Source organism: Sinocyclocheilus rhinocerous, unplaced genomic scaffold, assembly GCF_001515625.1.
Source record: "Sinocyclocheilus rhinocerous isolate Xijiao unplaced genomic scaffold, SAMN03320098_v1.1 scaffold638, whole genome shotgun sequence".
NCBI lineage: Eukaryota > Metazoa > Chordata > Actinopteri > Cypriniformes > Cyprinidae > Sinocyclocheilus > Sinocyclocheilus rhinocerous.
The window spans coordinates 346869-358618 of record NW_015664206.1 but is presented as its reverse complement, the minus strand read 5'-3'; the positions used below and the strand labels follow the sequence as shown (position 1 = coordinate 358618).

Sequence of the window (11750 nt, the reverse complement as noted above, 5' to 3'; positions counted from 1 at the left end):
TTCACCGCTGGAGCAGATGTAGACAAGAATGACTCCTAAGCGATTGAGGTGTTCTGTTGTTGGATGTAATAATGAACATAGCAGTCGTCATTTACTCCTGACATCTGAGCCGCTGAAGACACAGTTTGTTTTTGAAGAGAATGCGCCCCCGATTTACATAAATGCGTCTATGTTCGCGCGAATCATTTGTGATCCAGCTTCACCAACAGAAGAAGTGAGTGTAAGGGTTTTTTAATGAATTGCAAATCGCCTTTCCTAATAATGTGCTGATTAGCAAGTTTCACGATGAATGCAGCTAAAGTAAACAGTCCCTCAGCGAGCAGCTTGGAAGAGAGGGGCGGGGTCAGCAGAGCTCATTAACATTTAAAGGAAAATGCTACAAAACTGCGTGCTCTGAAAAGAGCTGTTTTTGACAGGGTAAAAAAGGTGTTTTTATCAACGTGCGGAAAATGGGCATCCTATGACCCCTTTAACACTTGACACTTACCACTGAGAAACGTCCTGCTCCAGTCGTGCTTGCGAATCAGTCTCTTGTCGATCAGCCAGTTCAACCGTTTCATCATCAGACTCGAATTGGTAAGGTACAATCGATACCATCTTTTCTATGTTTTGACAAGTCTCCAGGGCTGTCATTCCGTCATGGCAGTGGGCGTTTCGTTTCCGACATGCGCTGTACGTGGTAGACCAATCACGTAAAACAATATTAGCAACCTTAAAAATGGCATAATAGGGGCACTTTAAATGACCACTGTTTAAACATCAATCCCCAATCAAGCATGCAACACCTCAAAAGTGTCATTTTAGTATTATATATATATATATTAAACCTTAATTTTCTTTAAAGTTTTAGTAATTTCATTGCTTTTGTCTTTATTATTTTTTTAATATTTCTGCTTTAGCTTTATTTTTACTTCTGTTTTAGATTTAGACATTAAACTTTAATTCTGTTAGTTTCCAAGGCAACATTTCAAATTTTCTTTTAAATTTTGAAAGTTATTCATCTATTATTTGTTTTATTTCAGCTTTATTTCAATGAACAAATGCTATTTTTTTCATAGTTTTATTTTTAGTTAATAATAACACTACTCCGCATCAACAATATTAGCAACCTTAAAAATGGCATAATAGGGGCAAAATAAATGACCACTGTTTAAACATCAATCCCCAATCAAGCATGCAACACCTCAAAAGTGTCATTTTAGTATTATATATATATATATTAAACCTTAATTTTCTTTAAAGTTTTAGTAATTTCATTGCTTTTGTCTTTATTATTTTTTTAATATTTCTGTTTAGCTTTAGCTTTATTTTTACTTCTGTTTTAGATTTAGACATTAAACTTTAATTCTGTTAGTTTCCAAGGCAACATTTTAAATTTTGAAAGTTATTCATCTAATATTTGTTTTATTTCAGCTTTATTTCAATGAACAAATGCTATTTTTTTCATAGTTTTATTTTTAGTTAATAATAACACTACTCCGCATCAAATAGGATATGGTGTCACAGTCTAGTAAATAAATAATAAGGAATTAATTCAAAATGGGAACAGTTTTTGTAACAATGATTTGCATCCTTTACATTCTCAGTTTTAGCTGTCGCTCTGAATATAAGTTTGAGACAGAGACTGAGGCTATTTACCTATGTAATGAATACAATTTTATTTTTATTGTATTTATTAGCTTTTTTTGTTTATTTACTGTCATTTATATATTGTCTCATTTTTTTTCTTCAGTACCTTTTAGTTTTCTTGCATTTTTCTTCTCTGTGGAAGTGCCTCTTTAGTCCTTCCTGTAATTTCTTGGTTCACTAAACTAGACACGAGGTCAGTCTGTGATGTTTAGATCCTTTGTTTGTCTCAAGTCTTCCTGTCATACAGATTCTCAGGTCAGAGTTTAAACTTTAGTCTGCAGCAGAATGTGAATTTTTCATTCTCCTGCGTTTACATGCATGTGAGTGAAGCACAATATGTAGTTTCACCGCGTCTTTGCACTAAAACTTTACTTTAATGTTAGGTTGGCCAGTGTCACACATAAATGTGAACAACAAAACCAGCCGATTTGATTTCAGCTTTTTATGCACCAAAAATGGCCTGGTGATTTGGTGTGAGTTTGCATTGTTGACTGCATGCTAGCATTGGCAGCCGTTGTTTTGGAGTGCTTTGTTCCTGGCTGCCCTACTGAAGATTAAACTTTCGCTTCTGATGGCCACATCATGTTTCAGTAAGGGCCTTGGCTTCTACACACTTTCACTTTCAATTGTAGTGCTCATAGGACACATTTGTCTTGTTTTTTTTCATGAGCAGTCCTTTAACTAAACCCTACCTTGTTTTCAGTGCAACACTTGAGCTGTTCACAGATCAGTCGCCGTCCCTTTTTCCATTCCCTCCCAAGCAAGGCTTTACGGTGGTTTCCATGGCCAGAGCAAACAAGAGGATTTGTACTTTGGACTATCATCTAGCAGGTGACGAAACTCTTGGCCGGCATGCACATCAGGTGTCTGCGCAGGGCTTTTGTTTGATTGCGACCCACCGTTGTAGTGCACAATGGATATATGAACGTGCTGTGACATCCGTCATGATCAAATAAGGCAGTGCAGTCATGACTGTGCCTCTGTGACAAGCCGCTGTGACAGGCCCGTCTAGAGCTGGAGGGTTGCTTCCTGTCACTACTGTCCATGTTAGGAGAGCTGATAGACCGAATTTATCACAGAACCACCCGCTTTCTCTTCTTAGAGAGCAGTGGATGTTTGCTGGATGTTAGTGCCAGTCATTGAGATGATTGTTCTCCTTATCATTACCAGGAGCTAGGATACTCAATAAAAATCTCCAAGATTCACATTTATGCTGCAGCTAAATGCATTGTGGCATTATGATGTTTCTATCAGCTGATTTAATCTGTTTGACCGTCTCAGCCCTCTGTCCACATGAATACAATATTTCAAGAGTTTTCTCTGCATTTTGGCCTCCCATTAAGCAGAGTTGATTACATTTCAGAATTGAACAACTAGCTCCCTTTCAGTTCATGAGTGTGAATTTGAATTGACCAGAACACACATTTGAACTGAAATGGCAGGAAGTGGAATGTATTGAATTCCAAGAGATTCGACAGGCATTTTAGAAAATGAAAAAAATTGTTAATCCAAATGTAAATTCTACTATCATTTAATCACCCTCGTGTTTTTCCAAATTTGTATGACGTTCTTTTTGTAATAGAATGAAAAATAATGGGTTCAATGTTGTTTGGTGAGTAAAATGACAGAATTTCCATTTCTGAGTCAACTATCCTACTATATTAGGTGTTTATCCACCTCACTCCACAAATCTGCCAATTAAAAAATTAAATATAACAAATCAATTAAATATTGTTAATAATTACATTATTGGAATTAATACTTTTGAAAAAATTTGCCTTGTTTAAATTCAAATTTCAATTCTGTTTCCTATTTACTATGTCAGTTCAAATTCTGGAATTTAATTGGACTCTACAAAGCACTCTGTGCACAATGTAAACACTGGAAATTGAAGTTTTTGAAGAAGTTTTTCAAAATGCTGACATTTGTGGACAACAGTGACATCAGGAACATGGTTTGTAATGGTTGTTTATAAATATTGAGAATGCTTGAGTATGACAAATAGCTTTTTGACTATGATAGTGGACGCCGGGTTGTTTTGTTGTGGTCAGCTGTTGTAGGTTTGATGACATGTTTATAAGTGTTAGGAAGTATTTTGTTTGTTTGACATCAGGAAAAAGGAACTTCAGTTGACATACGCTTTGGCACAGTTTCAGCAATTCCTTGCCTTGCATTATTATTCCAACATTTGTATTATCATATGGACTAACTGTAGGTGTGGACAGAATTTTTTTTTTTTGGTCCACATTTATACAGAGACATTTTCGTGGTAAAGTTCTCAAATGCACCCTCACAAAATTTGCCCTAGAATTTTTGTTAATATTCATCCTGCCTCCAATCACTCACCTGCCAGTCCTTCAAGGTCTGTATCAGAGTTTTGCATGACAGCGGGCAAGTGGAATCCTGAAGTGTCCCTAACGGTAGGTGATCTACTCTTTAATGAGGTGGATTTTAATTGGCTGTGAGTCCCTGCTGTTACTCTTACATAAGCAGCCCCCATCCTAACCGGCCTGTAGAGAGCGCTGTTGTCAGAATGCACATGCTGCCACACACGGCGCCTAGAGCCAAACAGGACCAGGTGGTCTCGGAGGAGAGCTAAGTGAGAGCGAAGCAGTGCAGGCCATGGTGCCTTGCCCTCACGATGCTCAGAGAAATTTGCAAATATTTTCATCCCAAACCTGCCTTACAGTGAGATTTCTATGTAAAGAGTCTCATTTTCACTGACATGCATGTATTTATAGACATATTCTCTGTTACCCCTGATGAAATTCTTGACTGACCTGAGTTCGTCCGCTGCTCCCCCTGTGGCAGTATTTATAGAACAGGTGCCATTCTCCAGCAACACCACGGAGACCTGAAGGGATGGATGGCCACACGCATGTCATTCTTTATTGCTCCCTTTCTTTTCATCATTTTTCTTCTGCTTAAAGGAACACTCCACTATTTTTGAAAATAGGCTCGAATTTTCCAACTACCCTAGAGTTGAGTTTGTTGAACAGTTGAGTTTTACTGTTTTTGAATCCATTCAGTAATATCATTGCGCCTGCTGCACCCATGGTACGGCAGCAAAGTTCCTTGATTATTACGCCGGAATGAGAGTATAGTTCCTAGCCATATCGGCCTAGAAAATCGCAACTTTTCATTTTCCGTCGGTCTTAGTACACGATGTAACTACAGAAGTGTCAAGTTTTAAATAGGAAAAATATAGAAACTCTGTGGTCATTTTTGAGCGAGATGCTAACAGTCTAATCAGAGGAACTTTGCTGCCGTACCATGTGTGCAGCAGGCGCAATGATATTACGCAGAGCCTGAAAATAGGCTAACTTAACCAACGTGACCACCTGCTTGCACAGGGAGCGTGCTGGAGCCTATTTTCAGGCGCTGCGTAATATCATTGCGCCTGCTGCAGTTTTAAATAGGAAAAATATAGAAACTCTTTGGTCTTTTTTGAGCGAGATGCTAACGGTCTAATCAGATTCAATGATCTATGCTAAGCTACAGCTAAAAGTGCTACCGCCAGACCCGGAGATCGGCTGAATGGATTCGAAAACGGTAACACTCAACTGTTTAACTCTAGGGGAGTTGGAAAATGAGCCTATTTTCAAAAATAGTGGAGTGTTCCTTTAAGCTCAGCCGCATTATACGACAAACAGAAATTGGGTGGCCAAAAAATATGACTCTGTATGGTGACCGTGTATCTAATTATACACCGCAAACCTCGAATGGCCTTTCCTGTCAGCCATGTTGCATGCATACACGCTTTTCCTTTTCTTATCCTTGACACATTTAACGGATCAATTTCCTCTCAAAGTAGGCCAAAGAAACGCAAGCCCACTAAAGGGAATGAAAAGATGAGAGAGTGGGAGCTTTTAGCGAGTAGATGTGGAATACAGGCAATCTCCTTGCCATCTCATTGGTAGCAAGCTTTCAGTTAATAGTTCACTGACACTTAATCGCAGATGCTCGACTGTATACTGTACATGCTCACATCCCAATAATTTAAGTAAAATGCAGAGTTTGAACTTGGCATGTTTGTTAATCATTGGCTCATTGCTGGTGTAATTTGAAGGATACTTGGTGTTCGTCTGCAGGTTTGATGGCAAGGCCTATCAACCATCTGGTTACCAGGGCTGTGCTTCATTCAGAGCTGAATTGAGAATGGCTTTTCTAGTTCAATTTCTGATTTCGATTTTGAATTGAGGTAGAAAACAGGATGCAGAATTTTCATTTGAATTTGAATGCATGTAGAATTAAAATGATTTGAAATTCAAAGGAATTATGTAGCGGAATGTTGGCTTGATAAAATCTTGTGTTGAAAAAAAATGTTTTAAAGTTTGATGGATGGATGGATGGATGTTTGAAGTCTCACCTATAAAAATGTTTATTTTCTGTATTTTATGTTTATATGAAGTTTCGTCATATTTAATAAATTCACTTTGGTGTTCCATAGTTGAGAATGCATTACCCGTTCAGTTTCTGTGAATTTCTACAGTTCACTAAAGTCCTCTTCCTGTCATTCTAATTCAACTTCCTGTGTGCTGTGGGCAGTTCAATTTAAATTCACACTTATGAACTGAAAGGAGCCAATTCGGCAATTCTGAATTTTGCAAAATCCTGCTGGTTACTAGCATATGTTGTGTTTTAGATGCTGATCGAATGTTGGTGCATGGAAAATATCTTTTGCTTCAGTATTTTTGTCTTGTTTTCCAATAAATATGACATTTTAAACCAGATGCATTTACTTGAGAAGCAAAACAACCAAAATGCAGAAACTATTTGCCAGCGGGGTTGGAAAAATAAACTTGTTTTCCCTTTGAATTGTTTATTTTTCTTACCCCATTGGATTTTTTTTTTTCATACTGATCACTAAATTATGTTAGTATTCTCTGAAAATAAGACTTATGAAATTTTGATTCTTAAGTAAATTAGTCTCTTCTAAGGAAGTTTAGATATGTTTACAGGTAAGCCAAACATCTTCGTTTTGCTGGTCCGTCCAGCTAGACCAGCACCAGAACAGTTTTATCTAGTGCAGACAGGCATTCATTTTTTTAACCACATCTCTTGTTGATAATGCTTTCACATTGTCGTCTTGAAGAATGAAGCGTCGATTCAGAGGTCAGTGTTTTGTTTTTGTCAGTTACTGTTCGTCGTCTTTATAGAAGGGAAAGACTTCTTTAATTGTTATTGGCTCTGTCCCTGCAGCATTTCCTGTTTTCCTGTAGTAGCATTGAGGCATGGAGCGTCCCTGGTTTTCAGCATTCCCCTCTGTCACTCATAAAGAACACAGAAGGAACAGGAGGCGTCGCTACCAGTCTGCAAGTAGCCATTCATTAACATTACATTCCATCTAGACGGCAGCTTTAACAGACGGCTCCAAAATGAGGACTTTTTAAGGCCAGTAAAATAGAGTCTTTGGTTCCATTAATAACCTTTTAAAAAGCAGCCGAGACGTTTTTGTGGACAGTATGTCCGCCTGACATAAGAGCAGCTGTGCTTGTATACATTAAAGGGCGATTACACCAATTTTTCAAAGTTTTTGGCCTCTTGAGAGAAAAGTTTTAGAAATTCTATTGCGAATTCTGTTGATTTATGGGATTGGAAAAGGCCACACATTGTAGAAATATGGCTATGCATTATGTTGTTAGGATCGGTGTGTCTGTGAAATCATGCTCTTATGGCAGCCTCACATTTAGAAATAAATCCACATCAGATAAACCTGTTATTTTTGTGTAAATTATGAAATAATTAGACTTTAAAATTTTCAGCCATATAGCAACTTGTTCAAAACCCCTCAAAAACACCTTGTTTTAGCCACCACTAACATTTTCTTCAGATATTATTTGTCTTTTGTTTTGCACTCCTTGATTTTTGTTTTGTTATGGAGTTTGACAGTGGTCATGTGATTCTAGAGATGATTGTTTGTACTTGTTAGTTTGTCGTCTCTCTGTTCATGAGTTTGAAGCACGTAATCAAGTGTCAGAAGCATGTTGAAGTTTGAATTTTGGAGGGTTTTAAATTGTTCAGTAAAATAGCATACGTCTCTTGTGGTCTCTGTTACACTACGTCTTTATATAGCATTATTTAGTGCTATACCACACATTAAAAGTCTAGTTTTTGCAACCAAAAAGGTAATTGTTGCAACCCGCTGTAAGTTAATGGTAGTATTAGAATAAACTAAAACAGCTTATGGCCATCCAGTTTGTAGATAATGCTTTTAATCTTTATACTTTAAATATGTAAAACATAGGTAAAACTGGTAACTCATTGTGCAGGTGGAGCAGATAAATCTCAATTACTGATGCATACATATTAATTCTATTATTAAATAGAATTCATGTTTAAAAACAAGTCGCTTAGGCTTACCATTGCTGCATTTATTTGATCAAAAATGCGTAAAAAAATTGTGAAATATTATTACAATTTAAAATAAATGTTTTCTATTTGAATATTTTAAAATAGAATTTATTCCTGTGAGGGTAATGCTGAATTTTCCGTATCATTACTCCAGTCTTCAGTGTCACATGATCCTTCAGAAGGATCCAGATTTGGTGCTCAAGAAATAATGTTTATTTGCGCATCTCACAATATTGGATCCAGAGAAATGACTACAAAATTTATATGAAACTATCTGCCATGTTCAAACCACTCAGATAGACCTCTCCGCTCCCCGGGCTTTCAGCATCTTTCAGCCTGTGTTGTCATTCCGTTGCTTTCTATTGAAATCTCTAAATTGCTTTAACTGTGGGGCTGAGACGACGTCACTTGTGCGGAATCTCGTCGGACATCAGGAATGCTTGGACAGAATTGCCAAGAAAAGCAAAGCAGAGTTGTCTTCAATTTATGAGACACGAATGTGTTATGAATCTATAACACCAGCAAAGAGGAAAGTCATAAGATCTAAAATACATGCCTCAGTAGGGCTTCCAAAGGAGATAACACCCATATAAAATCTCCAATCTCCCTCCCAGGCCCTGTTAACGACAGAGGCAGTTTATTGATGAAGAACTGATGTCGCAAACCGATAATTTAAATGGTTTCGTTTTTATCACCCACCTCCTAGCAATTACTGTGACCTCTTTTAAGAGCTCTCTGTGCTGTGGGCTAATTGCTTGCAGAGGACAGAGGAAACACTTTCAAATGAACCAGATCTTCGCGTTCTACATCAATTTAACTAAGGCACTGTTTACACCTGGAATTAAGATGGAGTGATTTGATCACAAGTGGTCAGCTGAGACGTATCGCTGTTTACTCCTGCATTAAGACGTGATCACTTGCGACTTGTGTTTTGAGGGAAGGGTCTCTGATATAGTGACTAATGCATTACTTATGCCAGTATGTTAGTGCAAGTAAAGAAAAAGCTCAAAAAAAGAAAAAGAAGGTTAAAACCCATCAACCTTCTGATGTGGTTTGTGTGATCGAATAGTAAAATGTTTTAGACCTCTTTAGCTCTTTTCACTTATGAACAGATGATCTGAAACAAATCTTAAAAGAAGGTGCACTGTACATGGGGTCACTGTGGTTAAATAACAGGTAACACGCTCTTCCTAAAATGTAAATAAGCTACAGATTTTCATGTAGAAAATCCCATATACACTACTCAAAAGTTTGCAGTCTGTAAGATTTTTTAATGACTTTGAAAGCAGTAGGCTTACCATTGCTGCATTTATTTGATCAAAAATGCGTAAAAAAATTGTGAAATATTATTACAATTTAAAATAACTGTTTTCTATTTGAATATTTTAAAATAGAATTTATTCCTGTGAGGGTAAGGCTGAATTTTCCGTATCATTACTCCAGTCTTCAGTGTCACATGATCCTTCAGAAGGATCCAGATTTGGTGCTCAGGAAATAATGTTTATTATTATGTTCTGTGTTAGCCTATGTCAGCAGCCCATATTTCTGCAGTTTTGATCCATGGGATTTTTTTTGTTTGTTAAAAAGACATACTTGAAGCGTTTAGTTGGCTGAACCGTTTCAGTCATGTGACATTCAATATTACATCTCTGCAGAATATGATCCATTGCAGCCTGTTTTAATCCACGTTTAGATCTTGATTAGGTTAAAACCGAAACCTAGCCATTCACACAGAACTCATATTCAGCGCATTTTTTAGAAGGACAAATACTCACAAGACTCACACAAGAGATGTATAGAAAGCCATGCAAAGTTAAAACCGTTTAAACTTTTGGAAAAAGCGTCACGAATTTGTGGAGGTTTATTCCGTTTCACTGCATCTCATATGTTTTTAAAGGCAATCTGTGTGATGGGCGATTCGTCTCTTTGTATTAAGGAATGCATAAATACATGATACTGTTTTGTTCATTGTGTTTGACTGTTAAAGCAAAAAAAAATTGTTGTTTGTCTCAATAAATTGGGTTAATTTAAAAATACAGTGGTTAAATTTAAACGTTTTTTTCTATTGTTCTTTGTTTTAAAAAAGGTTATAAAAAATGTCAATAATTATCGATACCGAACGATATGAAACATTATATATCGTTGATAAATTTTGTAGCTATATCGCCCAGCCCTACGTTTATGAGTCAAGCTGTGAGACTCGTTGGCCTTTGGGAGAAAGTTCACTGCATCTGGTGCTATTTGATTTCACATAGTCAAATAAAATAACCAAGCACTTCCTTTTTGAATCATGTAAACCTCAGAAGGTAATCTCTACCGGCCATGCAAATTCTGCGGTTGCTGTTTATCTGATACACTCACCTCAAACAGCTCACTGCGGTTACAACACGCTGCAAATGGCCTACTGGCTAGATTTGCATGCTTTCCAGGAGCAGCCGTGTCACTTCCCCCTCACGGTCTGGGTGTCTGCAGTGATTCAAACCTGCGCTGACCGTAGGGTCAGTGTAACATATGGAGGAGGGAGCGCAGGGAAGTGGGCGCAGCCTGTTGTGCGCTCAGATAGCTTCATTCTGCTGAAAGCAGGAAATGCTTTATAAAACGGAGCCGCATTTGCTGTTTGACCCTAGTTTTGGAGTGTGTTTTGACCAAATCTCTCTGTTTCTATCTCTCCTCCTCTTCCCGACATCATCTCCTCGCCTGACTGCAGTGAGGTGATAAGATACAAGTGCATTTGTGTGCTCGCCGTGCGCGTGTTGGCCTCTTTTCCCCCCCACACATAGCCCCACGGTTTCAGGCCGGTCTCTGAATGAGACTCCTGCAGGACTTGAGGGACAGTTGTAGCCTAGATTAGAGTGACTGTTCTGGCTCGCGCGCTCAACTGCTGCCAGCGTCTCTGGTGTTATACGGGCCACTCGTGCTGGGCTGTAGCCCGAGGTGCCGCCATATCCTGCATCCCAAACTGCTCTCCTATTTCCACTGTATAACTTTAATGGTAAGCATTAATCTGTATTTAATTTTTACAATGAAGACTACAAAAATGTAAGTAATCAAATGTAAAATAACACTGGATGGGTTCTTTTACATTTATTACTGACTTTTTACTTGTGTTTTTTTATGAAAATAAAACTTTGCGTTGAAGAAAAGTAGATTTTTGTTTGTATATGCTGTCAATTATAGTTCTTAGAAAGAAAATCATAATCGGCAAAAATCGGTATCGGCAGATCACACTAACAAAAAAATCGGAATCGGCCAAGAAAATTGCAATCGGTGCATATCTAATTTTTATGAAAACTGTGATGCATATATTTTAGGATTCTTTGATGAATGGAAAGTTCAAAAGAACAGCATTTATTTGAAATCAAAATCTTTTGTAGCATCATAAATGTCGTTACTGTCTTTTGATCATAATTTTAATACATCCTTGCTGAATAAATGTAATAATTTCTCACACACACACACACACAGACACACAAACGTATATTAAGTTCACAAATATATTTGTAAATATTAAATCATTAATTTTGGTCATAAGGGAAAAATAAAGTAACTCGAGAAAACCAAATGTGCAGTCTATGCACTAGGGTTGTGATGGTGAGGAAATTTTCCCACCGGTTAATCGACGTGTGACAACACCGATAATACCGGTATCACCGCGGGGGCATTTCCTCTTTTCCTCGCTTTCCTTCGCTTTTAAATAGCTTGTAAAAGCGGCGTGCGCATTTTACTTTCACTTTGAAATAGCGGCAATTCGGCGTAAAGCAATTGTT

At 37.6% G+C, this 11750-nt stretch overlaps 1 protein-coding gene across 2 annotated transcripts in view; it reads left to right on the top strand.

Moving 5' to 3' along the window:
- gna11b (guanine nucleotide binding protein (G protein), alpha 11b (Gq class)) overlaps window positions 1-11750 on the top strand; it is a 57732-nt gene that overhangs the window by 9593 nt on the left and 36389 nt on the right. The window contains exon 1 of one of the 2 annotated variants that reach the window (XM_016540706.1): window positions 4428-4433. The exons of the other annotated variant lie outside the window; for it this stretch is intronic. The gene's annotated coding sequence lies outside the window, so the exon portion shown is untranslated. Of the gene's footprint in view, window positions 1-4427; window positions 4434-11750 lie in introns of those variants that run through there. 2 annotated transcript variants of the gene reach the window in all.